The 24,418-nt window shown below is 43.0% G+C and overlaps 1 protein-coding gene across 1 annotated transcript in view; it reads left to right on the forward strand.

Moving 5' to 3' along the window:
* The first annotated feature begins 1,067 nt into the window (after nt 1-1,067).
* Nucleotides 1,068-24,418, forward strand: part of LOC124720249 (ankyrin repeat domain-containing protein 23-like) — a 101,405-nt gene continuing 78,054 nt past the window's right edge. Inside the window, exon 1 of the mRNA XM_047245568.1 lies at nt 1,068-1,186. The gene's annotated coding sequence lies outside the window, so the exon portion shown is untranslated. The remainder of the gene's footprint in view (nt 1,187-24,418) is intronic.

The raw sequence follows: 24,418 nt of genomic DNA on the forward strand, positions 1-24,418 counted from the left end.
TCGGTAAGCGCTCCCCCATTTTTCTCTTGTTAGTCCAAAAACATTCCCATAAAGCCTACAGCTCTTAATGATTTCTTCGTCCGGTACTTCAAACGGTAAATTGTAGATTTTGACGTTACGGATCCCGTAGCCAGAAGGCTGCATCTGAACGTTGCTTAGTGACCCATCTCGGTGTTTAAATTTCCAAGTTCCCCCATTTGTATTCACCAGTCTGTGAATTTCTGCGGGATTTCCTATTTTTATAAACAGAGCGTACAGAATAAAGTCCAGATGAATTCCAAGAATGTCCTCTATCGGCACTTTTACGTCATCAACTATCCAATTGTGGATGTCGAAAGCAGTCGGCTTCTCCAAATTCCTATCAAACGTGCACTGGATCGTGTCTTCACGATTGAGCGTCGCCATGATTTTCCGATTTTTAAACGTTAAAGCTACAAAGTTTTATACTCGCCAAGGCGAAGTAGCTGCAGCTCGGCGTCCACCTCTGGCGGCGGGCGCTGTGCGGGGTCGGTCTCGTGGCCGGCCAGCGACGGCGGGGCGGCCGGGAAATCCTCTGCTACCTGGGACGCAGCTGCTCACGCTAACCACGGGACCACGGCGCTCCTGAGCTCCCACTCTCCTTGATGTTGCCTATCTTGCGCATGGACTACACAGTTTGTATATTTTGCTTATTTTTTTCATAGTTCCATACAACTTCTGCCTGTTTTCTCGACTGATTTGTGTTCAGTTTTTCAAGGGCTATCCACTGTGCCAACTTATAACTAAGTCTGAGGGGGGTGCGATGGGGAGGTTCCCTTGTGAGAGGTACTCCAGTGGCCACAGCAGTGTCACAATGAACGTAGAATTGAATTACATTACGTTAAAAGTACATTCAGAAACATGTTACTTTATTTTTTTCAGCTTGTCCGCAATAACAAAATTAGGACGACAGTCTTCGTATTACATTCGCATGTTCTGCGCGGGTCCCTGGAAGCGCTGCCCCCTGTGATGCCCCCGTAGCAGGCTGCAGTTGGTACCTGCCGGCCTCGCAGCCGTTGGCAGCACTGACTGCGTGCCACAGCCCTGCCGCTTCAGGCGTCTGTCGCATTTGTAGCGAGTCGTGTCCAGTGTGACGTTCTGCGTTGGGATTTCGAGCTGCTGTTTCTGCGCCGAGAATTTCTTCTGCTACACCCACACCCTTAATAAGGTAAGGACGACTGTTTTCATGCGTTCCCGTAGTGTTGAAGTATTTTCTTTGTTTTCTTTTGGTTTGTTTTTGCAAAGTTATGGTAGCTGCAAGGTTTCATTTAGGTTCACTATGGAGACTATCGCGTATAAAGCAAACCGCGTTCGGTTATTACGCTCTCAAAATACTAACGAATTTCGTATTACAAACCTTGTTATTTTAAAGTCCTACCGACATTCCTATTAATTCTACTGTTCTACGGACTTTAGGCTTGAGAGAAAAGCGTAGGCTCGGACGAGATTTCTACTCGTATTCGCGCCATTTTGTTGAATTTTTTTCCCCGAAATACAGGTTCGTATTTGTACACATGTGATCCATAAAAGAATTATTCTGCGTGTTAGGAATAACACAACAGAATGACGGAACACTGCTTCTGCAAGTAGATAAGATGCTATGGCAACTTCGACTATTGACGAATCAAACAATTACTTTACGTCAGGATAGTGCGTAGACCGTGGTACAGCCTGATCCTATTCCTAATGGTTTGCAATCAAACCAAGCTAGACGCATTTTGACAGTTCCATAGTGGAGCATTGAATCCGGTATTTCCCGAAGCAGTCAGCTCCACGAAAACTGCCGAATTTAGTACAACTAATCCGTTAGCTTCTTTCTCCCAGTCCTGCATTAGCAATCGTCAGCACGTTAAGTCACGCAAATGTGTTTTAGTACAGAACGCTGTTCCATTTAATTTCTGTATTTTCACTTTTCTAGAGAAATGTTTTTGGTGACAAGGTAGTCTGTTGGGTAGTCAGTAAGACAGATAATGTTACCCTCCATTTCGTCTTTGTTCTATACGTGTAAGTGCAGAAATTAATGAATTATTACGTTGACCTAAAATTGATCCTCTTGCTAGAAAAGTTGTCAAAATTCCCGGCGTCACGGGCTTCGTCTTCACTTCTGCTAATAATCGTGCATCTCCAGGCAGTGACTGTGCCGTACACTTACCAAAAAAGTAGTCGGTTTTCTGCTAAGGGGGTATCTGGATGTGTGAAGCAGTGCCCCACCTAAAGGACCAGTACTGAAACACTTTGGCAGTAAAACCAGCCATCCTCAGAATCTTTTCTGATACGTGTTTGTCATTGCTCAGAACGATATCAAAATACAGAGTATCAGCTACAAATCTCGCTGCAGAACTCAACTATTATATATATTCTTGATGGAACAGTCCATAGCTGTACTTTCGGTTCATAGCGTGCACGCAGGACACTACGAACAGGCAGTTCACCTGTGGACTGTTCCATCAAAAAATAAGCTGGGAGAAACTGAAGATTCACATACATGTTCCTGTCAAAACAAACGGATGCTGCTGAGTAATACTTTATTAGGACAAATAAAGAATTATTCAACTGTTGCGGCTTTAAGAAGAACGCATTGTTAAATCTGTAGTTGCCTACAGTATAAAGTGTGTTGCTGTTGCGTAGAGGAAGGAATACACAGTTTATATCACGGCAAGCGGATCTCTTGACATTAATACGTGAAGAGTAATTTCATCGTCTTTTGCGTAAGTAAATGAAAACTGGCAATGCAGGTGTTTGTAGACAAACTTTCACAAAGAAGGGCTAAGTTTTCTTTACACAAAATAGTAAATATTTTTATAGTTAATACTTCATGTCTAAAGATTCATCTATTCAGTTGGAGCTGTCATTCAGGAGGGTCGACAGAAGCGTCCGATCCCACGCGTCGGCTTTGAGCCGTGACGTAAGGGTGTTGTGTGTGACGTCATGACGGCGCGGAGTTTGGTTTGTGTGTGGCGTGTTTGTAGATGTCGTCGTGTTGTGGTTTGTTGTGCTCTCTGATGGTATGATCAGGGTTTTCGTTCGTGTGGTGTAATGGGCTCAGTTTGCTTTTACTCATTATCCAGAATTGTTAGTGTGTCAGCTGTGTTTGTAGTGGAATTCGTTTCAGTGAGTTAACGATTTTGTGTGAAGGTTAATTTAGTGTTCGCTGTACGTCGTGTGGTAATTTTAGTAAAATTAATCGGTTGTTTTTGTTCAGGAGTAGATACGACGGATAAAATTAAGTGCGCAGGTCAAGGGAAGTGTTCGATCCCGATGTGTGGCTGTGTACGTTGGTATCAGGAGATGTTTTTGAGCTATATAGGCCAAAGGAAGTGTTTGCTCCTAATTTATGGGATCGGGAGCTGCTGTTGAGCTATACAGGTCAAGGGAAGTGTCCGATTCCAGATGATACTGTTTAGTGGTATTTGGGGAGTTTTGTGATGTCTGTTTTTTCGTCTTTTTGTGTTGTTTTGTATGGGGGTGGGTGTCTAAATTAGTTTATATTGTTTCCCCCCCCCCCCCACCCAAAACACCCCATTTCCCGCACTTGTCCCGTTAGTGTCATTACGCTTCTTGTGGAAAGTGTGCGTGTTAGTTTTTCGCTGTATTTTCGTCCTCACAATGTGTACATAGCGACTTTATATGCGCCATATTGGAATCGTGTTTTATGGTCGTTTCCGCCATATTTGTGACGTCATGGGTCAAAGCAGACGGGCGGGATCGGACGCTTCCGTATTTCCATAATTTTCTTTTCTTTTAAATGTTGGTTAGATATCTGCCGGATTTTTAATGCTATTTGGCAAATGACCAAATATTTTTGTGGCAACATAATTCACACCTTTTTGTGACAAAGTGAGATTTAATCCAGAGTAGTGAAGATCATCGTTTCTTCTAGTGTTGTAGCTATGCACTTCGCTGTTACTTTTGAATTGGGGTGGGTCATTAATGACAAATTTCATAAATGAATATATGTACATCGAAGGTACTGTGAATATCTCAAGTTCATCAAATAAACGTCCACAAGGTGATCTTCGGTGGGCTCCAGCTGTTAGCCTGATCACACCTTTCTGTGCTATGAATACTTTTCCTCTTAGTGACGAATTGCCCCCAAATACGATACCATGTCTAAGCAGTGAATGAAAATAGGCATAGTAGGCTAATTTAATGATGTTCATCACCAATATTTTGCAATAACCCCAGTAGCGTAAGTAGCTCAACCTAATCATTTCAGCAGATAATTGATGTTTCTTCAAATTCAATTTCTCATCAATGTACACATCCAGAAATTTTGAATACCCTGCCCTAGCAACAGACTTGCGTTCATAGCCTATATTTATGAGGGTTGATATGCCATTTACTGCACAGAATTATATTCACTGTTTCTTCTCAAAATTTAATAAGTGTCCACTTGCAGAGAACCACTTAGTAATTTTGTGAAAGACATTATTTACGATTTCCTTGGGTGTGTTACTGTATTTGTATCATTAGCAAAAAGAACTAGCTTTGCATCTTCATGAATATAGAGTGGCGAGTCATTAATGTATATTAAGACCAATAAGGAAACAGAGTGAACTCTGTGGGACACCGTTCTTGATACCTCCCCAGTTAAAGGACTCTGCTGGTTTTCGCAGACCATTTGTACTGTTAATTTCAGCCTTCTGATTTCTTCCAGTTAAATATGAATTAAACCATTTGTGCACTGTCCCACTCATGCCACAATCCTTAAGCTTGTCTAGAAGAAATTCACGATTCAGACCATCAAAAGCCTTTGAGAGGTCACAAAATATTCCAATGGATGAAGTTCGGTTATTCAGTGCATTTAATATTTGATCAGTGAAAGCACATATATAGCATTTTCTGTTGAAAAGTCTTTCTGAAAACCAAATTGACATTTGATTAGTACTTCATTTTTACAGATACGTGATGCTACTCCTGAATACATTACTTTTTCAAGAATTTTGGATAAAGCTATGAGAGGTGGGGTTGGGTGGTAGTTGCTAGCATCAGACCTATCCCCTTTTTTGTGCAGTTGCTGAACAACAGCGTGTTTCAGTCTATCTGGAAAAATACATGTGTGGCTGAGAATCCTACTTATTTGTTGTGAACAAGCTTTCAGTACTCTGTAGCACAGCAAGAGCTGTAGGTTGGTATGGAATAAGGTGGTATGGTTGTGAGACGGGTAAGACAATGAACATGAATGCGAAATAAAGGGTGGGGCTACGGGGTTCGTATGTAGCATGTACTTCATCATAAGAGCAAACCAGATGTAAACAAACGCAAGCGCGGTGACTGGTCAGCAGCCGTAGCTCTCTTACCACTGGTGGTGCTCCGCCCTTGGAAGTAGGTCCAACTTAAGTGTTCGATAGCTTATTACTATGTCAGTGTGGAAGAACCTTTCAGACATTCTGACGTATTAACAGCCATCAACGTCTGTCTTAATCGTACTTTACCTCTGTAACTTTTATCTTAAAAATTGTGTACAGTCACAGTGTCTCTGTAACCAGTACTTGTGCTCTGATTGTCTCGCTGTTCATACGTACCGCGAAAATGGACGACACTGCTTCCTGCTTCGTAGTGAAACAGGCGCGTGGAACACAGTTAATGGCGAGAAACAAGTAGTTAATGTTCTTCACAAGATTACAGACAATAATCAGCTTTTGACTTTTTCGAGTAGGACTATGTATCAGAAATAAGGGAGGTGTTTACTACATGCGTGGCGTGATAGACAGGGTCGTAGACTGACCATCGTGTGTGCCGGCGGGCGGCGGTTCTGCGCTCCACGTGGTGCGTAATTTTCTTTGTTTGGTTTGAATACCTAAAGCATTTAAATATGAAACTCATCACATCTACATATACATCTATATGGTTACTCTGCAATTCACACTTAAGTGCCTGGCAGAGGGAGGGTTCATCCAACCATTTTCATACTACTTCTTTACCATTCCACTCTCGAATGGCGCGTGGGAGAAAGGAACACCTATATCTTTCCGTTCGAGCTCTGATTTCTCTTATTTTACTATCATGATCATTTCTTCCTACGTAGTTGGGTGTCGACAAGATATTTACACATTCGGGAGAGAAAGTTGGAGATTGAAATTTCGTAAACAGATCTCTCCTCAATCAAGACTGCCTTTGATTGAGTGACTCTCAGCCCAACTCGCGTATCATATCAGTTACACTCTCACCCCTATTTCGCGATAACACGAAATGAGCTGCCCTTCCTTGAACTTCTTCGATGTCCTCCGTCAATCTTACCTGGTAAGGATCCCCTACCGCGCAGCAATATTCCAGCAGAGGATGGACAAGTGTGATGTAGGCTGTCTCTTTAGTGATCTGCCAACAAAGCGCAGTCTTTTGTTTCGCCTTCCCCACAATATTATCTATGTGATCTTTCCAATTTAAGTTGCTCGTAATTGTGATTCCTAGGTATTTAGTCGAATTAACAGCCCTAACATTTGTGCGATTTATCGTATACCCAAAATTACTCGGATTTCTTTTAGTACCCATGTGGATGACCTCCCACTTTTCTTTTGCTTAGTGCCAATTGCCACTTTTCGCACCATACAGAAATTCTCTCTAGGTCATTTTGTAGTTGGAGTTGATCGTCTAATGGCTTCACTAGACTGTAAATCACAGCGTCATCTGCAAACAATCTAAGGGGGCTGCTCAGATTCTCACCTAGATCATTTATGTAAATCAGGAACAGCAGAGGGCCTATGACACTACCTTGCGGAACGCCTGATATCACTTCTGTTCTAGTCGATGATTTACCGTCTATCGCCACGTACTGTGACCTCTCTCGGAGAGGAAATCACGAATCCAATCACACAACTGAGACGATACTCCATATCCACGCAATTTGATTAATACTCGCTTGTGAGGAACGGTATCAAAAGCCTTCCGGAAATCTAGGAATATGGAATCGATCTGAGATCCCTTGTCGACAGCACTCATTACTTCATGGGAATAAAGAGCCAGCTGTGTTGCACAAGAACGATATTTTCTGAAGCCGTGTTGGTTATGTATCAATAAGTCATTTTCTTCAAGGTGATTTATAATGTTTAAGTACAGTATGTGCTCCAGAATCCTCCTGCAGATTGAGGTCAGTGATATGGGTCTGTAATTAAATGGATTACTCCTGTTTCCTTTATTGAGTATTGGTGTGGCCTGTGCTACTTTCCAGTCTTTAGGAACAGACCTTCCGTCATGTGAGCGGTTGTATGTGATTGCTAAGAAAGGCGGTATTGTATCTGCATACTCTGAAAGGAACCTGATTGGTATACCGTCTGGACCGGAAGAATTGCCTTTCTTAAGAGATTCGAGTTGTGTCGCAACACCTAAGACACCTACTTTTATGCCACTCATGCTAACAGCTGCTGTGGTTTTTCAGTGGCACCATCGTCGGTAACTTCTCCATCGCTATCGCGCAGTGACGGTGTTCACTGTTTTTTGCCACTGCTGTACTTTACATACGACCAGAATCTCTTTGGGTTTTCTACCATACTTTGAGACAATATTTCATTGTGGAAACTACTAAAAGCATCTCGCATAGACGTCCGCACTAAATTTCGAGCTTCCGTGAAACTTGGCCAGTTTTGGGGATTTTGCGTTCTTCTGAATTTGGCATGCTTTTTTCGTTGTTTCTGCAACAGTGTTCTGATGTGTTTTGCGTACCGTGATGGATCAGTCCCGTCTCTTATTAACTTAGATGGTATGAATCTATTGCTGTCGATACTGTATCTTTGAATTTGAGCCATATCTGGTCTACACTTACATAATTAGCTTGGGAGGAATGGAGACTCTCTCTTAGGAAGGCATCAAGCGAATTTTTATCTGCTGTTTTAAATAGATATATTTTGCGTTTATTTTTAGTGGTTTTGGTTGATATTGTTTTGAGCCATATATGGCAATTAACTTGTGCATCACCAATTTTAAGAAAAATGCACATCCCGTAGTTTACAATTACGTATCAAGCGAAAATTTCTGGTAATCATTGCAAGTATACATTCTTAATTACAGATATATTATAAAAGATTGCAAAAGATGGTTGAAGATAAAACATTACGTGATTAAATTTTTTGGAGAAAAATTAAAAAGTACTGTTTGAATATGCCCATTGTTTTGTAGGACAGATGTGGTATCACATGAGCCAGAGTGATAAATGTCGCAGAAAGATGGAAGACAATTTTGATGGCGTCGAGCACGCTGTACAAATGGATTATTTTTAGAGTTGTGGTCGTAACACTGCAGTCTGAACCCGGCAGAATTGATATGGAGCAGAGTTAAGGTATTTGTCGCGAGGAATAACAAGACGCTACGCTGTCAAACGTACTGCAACTAATGCGCGAAGCTTTGTGACGCGCCACTGCCTAACGATGGCGAACTGCAGAACAGCACGTCACGAAAGAGGAGGAGGAGGAGGAAATGTGGACATTTGCACACCACGAAACTCTGTGATACATTTTAGGGTACATAGGTATTGCGAAACGGAGACGTCCTTCGCAACTGTGCAGTCCAGGCATGCAGTAAGAGCATTGGACAGTGTCTCCAGTACTTGGAGCTGGAACAACGGTTCTGCTCGCTTGGTCGGCTGTGTTCCTGTGAAGACAAAAAAAGGAAATGGCGGAAGACCAGACTTCATGTGGGCCGTCAAGACTGGTTAAAAAAAAAAAAGAAACTTATCACACTCTTACCCCGTGAGTTGACGACATTTGCACGTGACCGTTATAATTGTTTATGCATCAAAAAAAGTAATCATTTGTCATTGCTGCTACTGGATATGAGGCCCTAAATTCCGAATTATGAAACAGCACCGTCTCAAGGCAACGGTACATGGAAGCTTTGTAAAAACACGTCACTTTCTTTCGGATGTTTTATAATCAGACGTCATGTAAGGAAGTATCGGCTGCTAAATCCTTCATTACATTCAGTTTACGGTGCGGGGGCTGATCTTCCAGCGGTTGATTGTGAGGCAGCGGTTGTAAGCGTTGAGTTACAGAGCAGAGGGTAGCCATGGAGGTGACTTCGCGTCCTACCATCTCACCTTCACGTTTGTAAAGGTTCTGGGACTTCTTTATTACGTTAATTGCAGTTAGTTCTTAAATATTCGATATTGTGTACATATAGTAGTTCCCTCTCTCTGGAGGTGTGCGTATCAGTTCTGGGTTGTCATTGTCAATTTACAAATCTACGTATTAATTGTGAAACTCGCAAATGCTAATAAATATTCACACGTTTATCATCTGGCAAAGCAAATTGCCATTCAAAATAAAAAGCATAGAACTGACTGACACATTTGCAACAGAATAAAAAGGTGGCGTAGTCTCAGCTATACATAAAATGTAGCCATATGTGAAGTGTACAAAAGACAATTTACGGGCTAAGTTTTAGAGGCCACTTCTTTCCCAGACAAAAATCTCCCATTAAAGTACCTCTTCAACCACTTATATTACGCTTTTCTTCATTTTATTATACCAAATGCTACAGATAGTGACGTGTTTTCGAGAGATGCTAGCTGTGTTGTTTCGAAACGGCTTTACTTACTGGACGCAAGGTGAGTGAGCTGATGGTTTACCTCACTTGTTAGAATGGCTGCCCCCCCCCCCCCTTTTTTCTGACTCCAACTCTACACGTCAGTTTTCAGATTTTTTTAAAAAAAGTAACTTTTCTTGAGAAACGTTAATGAGCGGGTTATTGGATTCTGTGCTGGCTGGCTTAAGATTCTTTTTGCTTGTAAGTCAGTAAGTGGTCTCACTTTTGATGTTAACGAAGGCGTATTAGCAAAAGCAGTTGGCACAACTTTTTCAGTATGTTTCAGAGCTAATTCTTGCCAACGTTTTAATCCCTCACTTATCCACAGCCTGGTCCACATGAATGCAAAACTTCTGGCGTCAGAATGACGTCACGTTTTCAGAAACTCCTGAGAACTGTAGGTTGCCCTTAACACAGCTGCAAGATCACACCACATCGCTATGTCTGCGGAAGACGAAATATTAATACTAACCTCATAGTTTTTTCAGATGATCCTGTTATCTATGATGTATTGTCTGAAAGAAGCAGCATATTCACTCAGATCTTGATAAGATTTCAAAGCGGTTGAAAGACGGCAACTTGATTTAAATGTTCATAAATGTAAAACTGTGCCTCCAGAAAATTAAAAATAGTATTCCAAGACTATATCATGGAGTCACTGTTGGCATCGGCCGACACATAAAAAGTACCTGGTATGAAATGGAATTTATGGGTAAAGCAGGTGACAGACTTCAGTTTACTGGTAGAATACTGGTGGAGAGCAGTCAGCCTACAAAGGACTTTGCTTACAAATCACTCGTACCATCGGTTCTAGAGTATTGCTCAAGTGTGTGGGACTAGTACCAAATACGACTAACAAGGGATCTGAACATATACAGAGAAGGAACTGAACTTCCAGACTCTTTAAAGACACACCCAGACTATCCCGAGGAAGTCTATTAACAAAGTTTCAAGAACCGGCTTTAGATGGTGGTGATGCTAGGAATATACTTACAACCCTCTACGTACCGCTCACATAGGGATCGTGAGGATAAGATTACAATAAGTACTAAGCGTACAGAGGCATTCAGTCATTCTTCCCGCGCTCCATACGTGAATGGAACAGGAACAAACCCTGACAACTGGTACTGTGGGACGCACTCTCTGCCACGGTCGTTTGCAGAGCATGTAGACGTAGATGCAGATGCAAATGTAGAAGATGCTGTTTAGCATCGAGTTATCACAGCGTCGTCCGTAGTTCCGGGCAATTCTCGTTGTCATTTTCTTTTCTTTTTTCATCGCAGTGCATCTTAGTTTTCGTTTCATCACAGACACAGGAATTCTGCTGTAGATTTCTTCTGCACTTCCTCGACCTGGCCTATTCATCCACAGTTGTTCCTACGTGTACTTCGGTCTATTCCAAGTTGAGCTCGCATTTTCTCTTTCAAAATTACCCAATGTTGTTTCTCATTTCAGCTCGCAAGTACTGTGGATTCCTATAAAATGTTAAAGATTCCAGTTTAAGTGGCCTGCCTGTAGGTATTTGTTATGATTTGCCTAAGGCTTCTGTGCATGTACTGTATTTGCAACATCGAGCGTTTCCTTACCTGTACTTTCCAGTTCCAAAACTCCTGCTGCTTATTCGCTCCCAAGTGTCTCGATAATGTCCGTACTTGGCTTACATACAGGGTGGCGCACGAAATGTTTTACCATTTTGTTTTTGAATATAAACTTTATTGTCAATACAATCGGAAAGGAACATATACTACAATGAGGAGCCGTCCATGGAGATTTGTTCTAAATGAGCACATGCTCAATATGTCTGCCATTGGGGGGCCAATTTTGTCCGTGATTGAAGCGAGCTGGAAACCTGAGTGAAATGATCCGCACGTCGAAATGCTCGTGTAAAAACTCCAATAGTCCAGACCTCAATCCATGTGACTCTTTTCTTTGGGGGTTCCTAAAGGAAAAAATTTCCCCGAAACGTCCACTTGATTTAATGGAGCTCAGAAGACTTATTCTTCAAGCTTGCAGTGAAATTACGGAAGACATGTGCCGTAGGGTAATCACTAATTTCAGTATTCGTTTGAAGGAAGGTCGGAAACGAAATGGTGGACATACTGACTATGCGCCGAGTTAGAACAAATCTCCATGGACGACTCTTGATTATAGTATATGTTCCTTTCAGATCGTATTGACAGTAAAGTTCATATTCAAAAACAAAATGGTAACACATTTCGTGCGCCACCCTGTATGTTGCCAGTGAACATCGGCATTTGTTTTAGTAGATTAAAGAATTCCCTATGATCACAATCAGTCACATCCCCCATGCTCCTGTTCTAGCCACCTGGCAACCAGCCTTTCCCGCTCACTCTTTTCTGTTCGCCTTCTATCCCACTCAACCGGTTTCCTACCTCTCCAAGTGCCGCGAGGTTTGAGGCGCCGTGTCACGGATTGCGCGGCCCCTCCCGCCGGAGGTTCGAGTCCCCCCACGGGCTTGGGCGTGTGTGTGTGTGTGTGTTGTTCTTTGCATAAGTTAGTTTACATTAGTTTAAGTAGTGTGTAAGTCTAGAGACCGATGACCTTAGCTTCTTCAAATTGCGCTGTGTCGTCCTTCATTTTGATTGCTAAGTTCTGAACGTTTCTTCCGTATCATCATCAATTTCTCAGCTCAGTGATTCTACTGTAGTCATTGAGGTGCCATATTCGGCAACGGAATTTCGGTTTAGCTCCTCCTTTGACGCCAGCAAGTCTGCAGTCTGCCTTTAACTCTTCGCTGTGTGCTTATTCTTTTTATCAGCGTGGCCAAATTGTCCAATCATGTTCTGCTCAGAGCTACATGCACTGCAGCCCTCTGTTCACTTATCGTTGCTTCAGCCTCGCCCGCACTCACGCTTAGTAAGTTGTGCACTCGACCTGAAACACTGCTAGCTGTGAGTGGAGCAGGCTGTGCACATCCTAAATCTAAACATCTCCGCTGCACCACTGAAGTCTGGCTCACTCATTTGCCTCGCATCGGAGGAACCTACTGTTTCATTTTGCACATTTTCGTCGCTAAAAGTGGGGAGAATATGTCCCTACACTTCTCTGTACCTTCGAAGTCTCTTTTCTAGGCATTTCGTCTACTCACCACCTTTTTTCTTTTCTCCTCGTACTGCTTTTGGAGCGACTACACGTAATTACTTTCGAATAACGCAAATGAAAATCTTATACAGAAAAAACACTATCTGAAACAGATTCACTTAAATAACATGATAAATTTTTACCAAGTTCATCACACTGGCTAAACAAGAGTATTCATCACAAGCAACCTAATAGAATGAAAATGAGCTTCACACGCAATTCCCAGCGCAAAATCGTCACACGAGCATTAATTACATTTAAAAAACTCCCCAATGAAAAGGATTAAGACGAAAAGCTCCCGGAGTACCATAAACACACTTCACACAAAATTCAAAACAGACAACAAAGACGACACTGTTTCATAAAGCAAGCAACAACGCTGATCAACCACAATGAAGTATTTGTGAGAGATCTGTAGAAAATAAAATTTACGTGTTAGTACACCCTAACAATGTCACAGCATCAACATAAGATCCCTGGGGTGACCGAAATCCTGTGCAAAAGGGTCTCGCCATTATGAAGGCTACCTGTTCTCCGCAAAATTCAGATTTAATGGCAAAGTCGGTGTTCCGAATGAAACCTGTTCCTGACTTCAAATACCAACAGCCACCAGGCAAACAGAGGTTATTTTCGTTTTCGTTTCATTGAGCACGCACCAGACACACAAACTTAGATTGTGGCTGAAATTCGTTCAAGTACTGGAAAAATAGCCGAGAAAACCACCACCTGTCAGGCTGTTGTATGAGCTAAGGAATGAAATATCCTCGTACTGGATACACAAGACAACATATTACAATTTTATTGATCGCTATTAAGGGAGGATAAGAACTGAATGATTTTAGCGATCTTGACTAGGAAGCAGAGTGGTGCTGTGAGGTGGTATGTAAAGAGCCACTCGACGTTTACGTCTGAATTAAAACACACGCAAATATTAAATGGTGCTTAAACTTCGGCATAGGGTACGTGTCTCTCGAATGCAGCCTCCAAATGCGGAACCCAATCTGCTAAATATGGGGTAGGATTTACTTGGTGCAGACACTGACCATCCATACATTATATAGTTTTGAAGAATGCTTGCTTATTCTGCTTTTAAGTACACTGGGACAGAGAGCAACTACTTTAGACAGTCAACTTTTGAGGACAAAGGCCCGTTGCAAGAATTCACTATAAATCCAATGATTAGACAGTACAGTTACTGAATAAGAGCACCTCTACTCTGTACTTGACAAAGAATATGAGACACACAACACGTGTGGGGAATGAAGTGGTTCTAGCACTACACATTCCACCCTCCAAAGGGACTTCACAGTTGAAAATATTCTTTCCACAACAATATTTGTGTATAGTACGGCAGGAGCAAAACTCACAAGCGTTTCTATATTTTTTACATGAAGCACCTGTACTTTTAAGTGTGTGGAATATATCACACAGTCTCTTAACTGTTTCCAAATTAGCTTTTTCCAATTCCTCAAGTTTCTGGGATACAATGTTGTTCACGCATCCTATCTCGTCTGAAATGTTGCACATGAGTCTACTGCCTTAAGAATTATCAGAAAATTTAAAAGTTCAGCCCAAGAAACAGTATTTTTTTTTTTTTTTTTTTTTTTTGTGTTCTCCAATGAAATGATTTCAGAGGTTGAAGTGGAGAAATCTACTTTTCCAAACAAGTCACAAAAGTGTCGAAGTGTCTTGAAATTGGTAAAAGGCTCGTATTTTGACCGACTGAAAGTACCTTTTCAAAGTTAATTAAAATGGTATTGATTATTTCTTGAAGCCAAGCTGAAACCGTGGTTATTTCCAACTTTTGGATTGAATTTAAAAACATTTTCAATGGGCATTGTGTGAAATGAAGCCAAAGAAGTGATTGTTGGTTTTCGAAAATTTGACAAACTGCCTATTGGCTTCTGTCTCGGGTTCTTCGGCCGACGTTCATCTAATGATTTTTCTGGCGTTTCGCCAGCACGAGTGGCTGACATTGTCAAAGCTTCACCCTCCATTGCCGGTGGTGAACTGGAGCCGAGCTCGCGGCCGCAGACTATATGTACCTGGCGCGCCAACGTCCGAGGTCTTCTCCGCGGTCATTTCCGGTGCGGTTCTCCTCTTGCTACCTGCGACGGTCGTTCGCTGCAGTACGAGAAGCCAGGATCCGTTTACCTTAAGGCTTTCCTCTTTCTTGTTCAAACTGTTTGCGTGTTTTTGCATTTCTACAGCTTATCTGAACAAGTGCGTGTGATAGTGCTTCTCTACAGCCAGAAGTTCCGTATCGGGGAATTTTATTACGTGGTCGGTCTCATTCAGTGCGTGCTCTGCCACGGCCGATTTCTCCACCTGCCCCAACCTGCAATGTCGCTTATGCTCTTTGATCCTGGTGTTAATTGATCGTCCAGTCATTCCGACATCCATTGTGCTTTCGTATTTTTTATCGCTCCGTCACGTCTCCTCGTTTGTGATTTGCTGATGCAATTTTTTTTAGCACTCTACAACGCTGCATCGCTTTGTTGGGCTGTTCTCGTGTTACTATTTGTCTGATTATGATGAGAGCCCGGTGTGTCGACAAAGCAACGCGTCAGCGATCTGTGAGACGCGCCGTGTTGTGTGCGGCTTGCGCTTCAGTCGTGTATTATGTGAGGGAAGGATGAAGGTCGGTGATTCTGACGCCGTCACTTACCAGCTTCTTTATTTGACGTTCAAATTACACTATTGAAGTGCAGTGTAGATTTCTATGTGCAGGCACTAATGGCGCCAGAACCTAGATTTAATTCGTGCCATTTCCAGTGCAACAGTTGCGAGAATCGAGATAGATTTGTTGTTAGTTTCTGTCAGAGGACTGAATCACGTCAGAATTATAACATTTGTAGGGGCATTTGCTAATTATGTTTGACAGAAACATACAGCAAACATTATTTCGTTTAGCCAGATACTGTTACAGAAGCCTTACCCGTTATTGATGGTAAGTCACAGTTTCGGAATCGTGGGTGGCCACTGACGTCGCATTTACAGACACTTCGGCGTGACAAAGTACTGAAGACGACCCGTCTTGAAGAGTTCAAAAATGCCATGTGTCAGTTAGACTGCACATCGTCGTAAAACGCAAATTTGAATACCAAAACCATAAAATTGACAATTTTATCTCCGGAAACAGGTAGATCAACACGACTGTTCAGTGTGCTCCCCTCATCCACTGCAAGCAAAGAACGCGTGACGTCACGGAAAAGTGACTGTCGTCACACGTGAGGGACACGATGATTTGATAAAAGTTGCGCGAATTTTATGTATAAAAAGCAACCCGGAATCGGTGCTCTAAATGCCCTTCACTTTCGTGACATGGAACTGTGTGTGGTGGTTTTCGTATTTATACTCGCCTATCACAAAATATACAACGCAATTGATGCACGCCGTATTAAAGACCTGTTCAAAGCGTATCGTGTGTAGCGAGATAAGATTTGCTGAATTGTAGAAAACTGTGGCGTTCACGGATGAACAGCAGCGGCAGCCAAAAGTGTTTCCTAAAAAGGTCTCCATTTAATCGCGATTGTGTGGAATCAGCTCTTTAGGTCACACATAGATATCCAATAATAAGGGAGTAAGGTCACTCGTGACTTGGGAATGTGCGCAGTGTTTCCGGGTGCTTTCAATTCATTAGGTGTTCTGTCCACCAGTAAAATGTGATAGCCGCATAAAATTTCACACTGTGGTGTCTCACATGATACTTGGGCCGGCAGTAAACGTGACTCAGCGTGGAGACGGCGGCGAGGTGTCGCCCTGACACGTGGCTGAGGGTAGCCTGCGTGCAGGAGTAACGGTGCCCTACAACTGGCTGCTTGTAGTCTCAAGTTGAGCCACTCTGAGGTCCATCGTGGGCTGTGACTGCTGTATGGCAGCGAAACTTGGTGTGCTAATGCGCCCTTGCGGAACCTATTTACACTGGAAGGAATGTTCCCATATGTAATGGATTGGGAACGGAACGTGCACAGGAAGGGACAAACAAGTGAGAAAGGCAGAATGTCGATATTATTAACCACCACTTGCAGAACTTGTTCAGTATCAGCACCGGAGACTTCCGCGAGGTGTTGCACAGTGACAGATTCGCACCTGGTATTGGAATTGATTTCCTCCGGCGCCAACTGGTTTCGCGTTAACGCATTAGCCTGTCTACAGTGTTTCGCTGCCTTACCATACTCACAGACCACAGTCGACTTGGGTCAGTAGCTTCATTTTACTTACAAGCACCCGCTACTTGAATGTCTCAGACGGAGAAAAAAAAAAGGTTCGTGAAAATTTCGCTGTCACCTTGGTGGCCCATGTGGTCATAAACCATTTAGTAGTTAATCAGTGAAAAAAATCTGCAGTTTTCTCAGACTTCCGTCGTGTGTTTCACTTTCCTCAAAGCATCAAGGCTCTGCCAGTACCCGTATTTCCAGTACAGGCGGCTGCCTAAACTGGAGCAGCTCGCAGCTGCTGATAGCGGCCGTCGACATTGACCCGTGGCGTAATGGTGTGCTGCGTGACGTCACACACACTCACGGATACAACAGAACGCGTGGCTGCTATATTATTTTCTGTAAAGAGTGTTGTGGTGGAAAAGTGATCCGTTGCTTGGCCAGAGTTCTGGTACAGGTTGTCAGGTTACAGTATGGTTGTCACTCAGCGGAGCCAAAGAAACGGAATGCTACAGTAACAATTTTTGTGTGGCACGTATTTCACGCATGTTAGCTTTCGAAGAGTGTCGTATGTCCGTTTTGGTGACGCACAGTTGGAATCGGCAGGTTCAGTGCTGGGCCCGCTTGTCCCTAGTGTGGAGGCAGGTTTACACCTGTGCAGCCGGCCGGCCAGCACGGCACCCCGCGGCAGCCCCCACTCTCCGGACGACTACAGACCGCGCTCTCCCGCCCGCGGTGTTTTTCTGTCTGTTTCTTGTACTGCGTCTCACGGTTACGTTGCTGTGTTTCGCGCCCTTTCAAATTTTCGCAAGCCCATTGGCCGAGTGGTCTAAAAAGATACAAAATGGCTCTGAAGATCATCGTGCATACATACCTGTGGCGCGAGTTCTCGGTAACATCCAGTATGGCCTCCACTTTGTGTAATCAGTGATGGAGTGGCCTTCTGCTAATATTTCAAGTTCATTTGAGTCAGCCACAGTGCAATGAAACCCTATTTTAATCGCTACATTTTCGAAAATAAACATTAAGAGAAACAGGGCTGTAGTACAATTATAAACATTGACTTAAATATAGGAGACAACCGCAATTACGATACACACACACAGTTTAATTACACAAACCCGTGACCAGCTTCAGATTTTCAAACATCGATTGTTAACTGCTTTTGCAAGCTGATCAGTACTTGCGTTAACCGCCTACGGCCAATCCAGCGATGCGAAATTTCGTCGTTTAGGTAGCAACAAACATCGATGCTCCCTGAAGGAATGAGTAGTCCAAACAATCACAACTGCAACATATCGAGGTAAGATGTACCCGGCACAGTTGTCTCACAGTATTAAAACGGCCCATTCAGCTTCGCCTGTCACACAGCACAGGATACATTAACCCTCGGCGAATCTCCTTCATGCGCCGAAATTACCTCAGGTTTTTCAGTACGGCACACTCTCACATTGCGGAGATAAACTTTTTCAGTAAAGTGTTAGTTGCTTTGTCGCTGAAATCAGCGTGGGGGCGAAATGTCCATCCTCAATTGATCCCTGCAATGTGGCGCAAATGTGGAGGCGCCGGCCGTAACAGTCCGCTTTTAATTGTTGTAAGGGATCCAGACGGTACGGTTTGGAGTGTAACCGCCGACGCACTGTCTTCCACATACTTTGCTGCGGTGTTCAGAGTTCGTGGCTTTTGCGTGCTGTTGACTTATGTGGACTGCGTACAGAAATCTCGTTCAGCCCCCCCCCCCCCCCCCCCCCTAACACGGTTTTATGCACCTGCCACATTTGGTCAAATACCTCGCATGTTCCAACACATGAAAAGTCTTGCCTTGTCGGCATTTTGGCAAGGCGCTGAATTCGTAATGGCATGCAATCATATTCGTACATCTAATACTGCGTAAAAATTCGAATTCTGGAAGCGAGTGAATCGTTGATGGTAGCCCTCTGTCTCGCCTTTTACCCGTCGTCCTTAGTTTCTGCACCAGTACGGTGCTGAGCAGCCCAACTCATGATCTCGATCCCCTTGCTCATTTTACACAAGGCCAAGAAGTCTTTAAATTCTTAGTCAGTCCGGTTGACAACATTGCATTTACGAATTATTTCAATAACGTACGTAATATCTGTACACGTAATGTGCCTCCAGGAACACCCGCGAAATGTTAACCATCAAAGTACTTCTGTGCCCTAACAATGAATCACTGCAGCGCCTAATATTTAATTCACAGAATCTGGTACTTTCTGAACGCGCTTGGTTACACTTCACGTGCTGACTTTAATCCCAGTACATACACTGTGTACCTTAGAGTCGCGAATCTTTCCGTAAGCAATGAAAGATAATGTACGTAAATGATGAGTATATGCCTACTTCTACTGAACCCATATTACTCCTCTGTGGTACACAAGTTAATTATGTACGTACATGTAAACGATGCAGTTCCGCGTGTAACTGACGTATACAAAGACGCAGGTATCGTTAATACGTCGAGTGTGTTTGAATTCTAAAATTGGATGTTGAAGTTCGTTATGTGGAGAGCCAAGTACGGAAACCACTGCATCAGTGGCTTTATTCTTCTTTCAAAATAATGCTGAGAAATTTATACACAAGTGCGTTTTAACGCGTAAATACCTAGTGTATGGTGAGCTGTCAGTGTTGCTGTTCATTAACTTGTAATTCACGCCCTACCTACCCTTAGTTCACTTACAGTATCACTGAAGCGTCGTTCCTTTCCGTACGTAAAATTCCGAGTACAAGTTACGAAATGCCACAGTAGGTGAAGTAACGTTCTCTAAAGCACTGCAGGACCTTTGCTTGTCTCTGAGTTGCGCACCAGATACAATGAATTTTCGTCTCTTTTATTGACGATTAAAATGCGTAATACTTGGGCAAATCTGCTGATAGCAAATGTCGTTCTGCTTACTGTTTATCAAAATATGTCCCCGACCTTCATGCCTTCTTTCTTCTGTCGTGTAAATTTTGCCAACTCCAAGGAAACAAGACGACCGGCAAGTCAGGGATTTTTATAGATAAGGAGACTCATAGATGAGTTTCAAACAGCTGTTTATCTTTCTTTTTCCCCTACAGAAATTAGTATTGCGTATTTCTTTATACTTACCGCGTGTACAAATTATTTCCTCTTTTTTACTTATTTACATAAAAATATGCAAATTATCGTTACCACCTAGATGGACGTAGAACATGAAAAATATATCTATGGACGGTTAGTCTCTAAATTGGCTAAAAGAGAATTACGACCATCTTTGTAGCCTCTTTCATGTAGGTGCTTTAATAATATATTCATTACATGATGAACGGTGCAGTTTTTTATAAACTCACGCAAAGATTTATTAACGTGACTTTTCTCGACCGAAATATTTCAGACAGGACTAAAGAAAACGATGGCGTCCACTCTTGGCAGTTTTTGTGTGGTGATCCACAGTGCGGACCTTACTGTAGTTAGTTTTTTTACTGTGCTTAGTTTGAAGCGTCAGAAATTAAACTTGGTATTTGAACCTAAAGTAATTGCAGCTTGCGGGGATGACGTCATATAGCGATATTTTGCGCGGTTAGATTGTAAGAATTCGTATATTTAACTAAGGGATTTCGCGGGATTTTTTTCCTTGCTCTTTCTTCAATACAAAGCCACTAAATGTGGCACCAGTGCTCCGGTAGTGTAAAACCGAATACGGCGACCGGTCAGTCTCCTCTGCATCAACGGATCAGAGCGCAGACAACAGCCACTTACTGGGAACTGTCGAAAGTGAGCAGCGCAAATATATAAGGGTTACTGCAAAAAACAGCCGCTACAGAATAAGTTCCGGCCAGCGTACTCGGCGCAGCACAACGGAACAGACAGGGAAAATTTAGGTTCCTCTTCCGCCCACGAATGGCGCGTGGGTAGGGTGATCCTCGGTAAGGCGTCTTTATTGGCCGCAGTTTCTCGATTTTTCTCGTCGTCGTCGTCGTCATTTCGCTGCAAGCCTGGAAGCTTCGAGGAGACGCGCTGGCGCTGCGGAACAGCGGCTTGTGGGCAGGAAGCGGGCGTCCGCGCAGTGCAGACAACTGCGGGTCGCCAGTCCAGGGTCAGCGGGTGACGTCACGCGGCGAGGCTGGTGGAAACCGGCGGCAGTGAGAAACACAGTGGCAGGACGGAGCGGGGGGGGGGGGGGGGCAGCGAAGAACGGCTTCGGTGAACAAAGTACCTTCCTCCATATTCCGCAAAGTCGTGTGAGGTTTGAATCTGTAGGTGGTTACTTAGTTTTACTGCATGCCCCATCAAGACATTAATTTTGTGGTGCTTATGTTTAGATTTGATTCATAGTTGAGAAGTGTGTTGGAAAAGAGCACTATAACGTATTACGGTTATGCACATGAGGGTATACAGGTACATTCATGGCGGTGCATTTTGTGTGGTTCATATCGTTTGAAAGATGTTTCACGCTGATACGGAAAACACTGGGGCGTAAAATGTGTACGCCACAGGAAGTTTTCAGGCGGAAGAACGTTTCCTTCAGCTTGTATAAATCATACAGAAGTGTACATGTTGGCATAATTTGACAACAGTAATTGTATAAATTTTTCGTTCCTGTTTAGATATATAGTAAAAGTTGTCTGTGGACTGGCGCGGACACACACACACACTCACACACACACGAGTGGTCCTACAAGAGTTTAGTTTCTACCGACTGAGCTGCGGAGCCATGGAAACAGAATGAGGTGGCGGTGTTGGCCGGGAGGTTTGCTCCCGGGGTTGCTCGGCCGGTAGGAGAAAGCCGTCCCGTTTCACTCGACTTGGCCCACCTGCTCGGCGGTGAGATGAGCCGAAGTTACGGGGGCGGCGCAAACAACCAGACCCCGAGAGAAGGAAATTAGCGACTCTGTCGGGAATCGAACCTGGGACGCTAACCACGGACTGCGGACACTGCTGCACCGACCGTGAACACGAGTCGGTCTGGGATACGCTGTGTGGGGCTCACCGCCTCTCTTTCCTGCTAGAAGCAGTCAGTGTTCCGAAATTCTTCCGTTCATTACCGCCTTAACGACGTCGCGTTTTGTCTCTGTGGGGGGGGGGGGGGGGGATGTGAAGATGTTCTACAAAACAAAAATCTACTCGCATTTTGACCTAGAACATGCGAATTTCTTCTCAGGTGGGTCTCTGATAAGAGCCGTGCTGTCCGTTCAACGGAAAGAAAGATTGTGTTTTGCGGCATCGAATATCCGCTGACAAGCTTCGGGGTCACGTTCAAATCGCCTACTTTCAAAAAGAAATTCATAGCTCAGATCCTCAATAACAGAATTGCGGAATTGTATACAAAGAAAGATGGGTTAAACGAGAAAGCTTACTTGTTGTATCTTGAAATATTGATGCACTATTCGAAGTCTTAAAATTATCGAATAGATGATTTTTGGGCACTGGCCAATGATTTCATTGGTAAGCAGAAAGAAGAAACACGCTGCAAGTCATGCGAAAAAGCGTCAAATTTGTGTAAGGGTGTTATCAGAGGTAACCAACAAGGATGTTCGAATAATAAAGTTTTAAACCCACGTTCTGTGAACGTGTTATTAGTAAAACTTATATAATATTTCCAACAGCTAAGACCCAGTTACTGTCCAAAGGGCTGAAATTCAATATCGCACCTGCGATTAAAGAACCACACGTGGTAGACAATTTCATAGCAGGCCTTAAATTAGGTTTGGAGTGTACCAAAACGCCAAAGAATGTTCAAACGCGGTTAGGCTAAGAATTCTGTGAAATCTTAGGAAATGAATTGTCTGTCGCTCAATCAAAGCATTACGTTATAGAACCGTGAAAAGTTTTAATCGTAAACTGGAGAATAATGGCGCCCTAGTTACGAAAGCTGATAACGGGAACTCGTTAATTATAGCTTCCGTATTTCGGTTACTTCGGCCGGCTTTAAACATCTAAAATGTTGTAATGCACTGATTAAGAGGTATAACCTGACACGCAGTAAGGAAAGTATCACATAATCATTTTGTGGTGCAGCTCTTCTTGTCGTCTCCGTGCTTGCTAAGAAAATGGGATGAGAAATTCCGCCTTATGCAAGACACCTTTCTTCTTTGTTTCACACATGCATGTTTCAGCACTTTTGTGCTATCGTCAGTGGGTTCTATGTCTCTTTTTAACTGTAAATTTGTTCTTGACATATTAACATTTGTGTCGTTTACAACATTATGTAAAAGTTGCATTTATAACTTAATTGGCGAAAAGTGGGTGTAATCATGAGTAACATGCGTTACATGATGTGTGTCCACTTATTTTGGTAGCTGTTCTGCTACACAATATACAACTTGTCATCTGCAAACAGCAAAACGTAATTTATTTTAAATGCGAACATTTTTAGGTTAGGCTTTACCGTGACTGTTGCTGACATTAAATGAAACAACAAGTTCACTGTTACCAGTCACCGTTTTATTTATTTCCACGACGCGTTTCGAAGGTTTAAACCTCAATCATCGGGTGGATTTACATTAGTAAGTATTACATTTGTGTGTTGTGTTACGATTTTTTGTTTGTTATCATTTACCAACGGAAATAAGACTGTATCGCGTTTTCTTTCCGTAACTTACAGTTTTGAAGTTGTGGTACGTTTCCCTGTATTGTTGGCGAAGTAAATAGGCTTTCTTCTGTGCCTTTGTTCGCGTGGCAATGCAGTTTGTCAAAACATGGGCGGAGTTTTCGCTGCCATTACGTGTTGTTGTGGCTGTGTGGCGTTCATTTGTTTCGTAGCGTGTTCTGCTGGGTGAGGCGCGCGAGCTTCAATTACATTTGGGGTGTGTGTGTGTGTGTGTGTGTGTGTGTGTGTGTGTGTGTGTGTGTGTGTGTGTGTTACTTGTATAGTTCTTGTATTGTAGCGAAGAGGGTTTTGTTGCACAGTGATGTGTATTCATTGAGTACTTTACTTCCTTGGGCTCTTGATTTTTGGATGTGGTAGTTTTCTTCTGTAGCTAATTTTTGGTATAGGCTGCTGCTAGTTTTTAGGATGTGAAGGTCAGTTGTTGGGTAGTGGTTGTGTGCTACCAGGTGGTCTGCAAATGTTGAGTGTGTGCTATTGCTTTTCAGTGCTCTGAGGTGTTCATTATATCTGGTTCTGAAGGTCCTGCATGTTTGGCCCACATATACATATTGACAGCAGTTGCAAGCAAGTTGGTAGATGCCGGACTGGCTGTATTTGTCAGTGTTGGTGATATTTCTTCCGAGTCTGCTCTGTATTGTGTTGTTGGTTCTGTATGCTATGTTGAGTCCTTGTTTCTTTAGTATATTACCCACCCTGTGTGTGACCTTGTTGTTGCAAGTCATTATGTGCCATTTGTTGCTTACTGCCTGCTGATTTGTTGTGTGATGTGTGTGTTTGATGGTTATCTGCTGTTTGTTTCTGTATTTTCTGGTTTATTTTGTCTACTCTCTTTCCGTCATATCCATTCTCCTTTGCAATTTGCTTTATCGTGTTCAGTTCTTGTGTGTAGTCATGCTTGTTTGTGGGTATTTTGTTCAGCCTGTGAAGTAAATATCTGAAGCTGGCTTGTTTGTGAGATATGGGGTGATTGGATTGGTTATGAATAATGGTGCTGGTGGGGTGTGGGTTTTCTTTAGATTGTGAATTCATGTTTGT

The sequence above is a fragment of the Schistocerca piceifrons genome, chromosome 11 (genome assembly GCF_021461385.2).
Source record: "Schistocerca piceifrons isolate TAMUIC-IGC-003096 chromosome 11, iqSchPice1.1, whole genome shotgun sequence".
NCBI classification, from domain to species: domain Eukaryota; kingdom Metazoa; phylum Arthropoda; class Insecta; order Orthoptera; family Acrididae; genus Schistocerca; species Schistocerca piceifrons.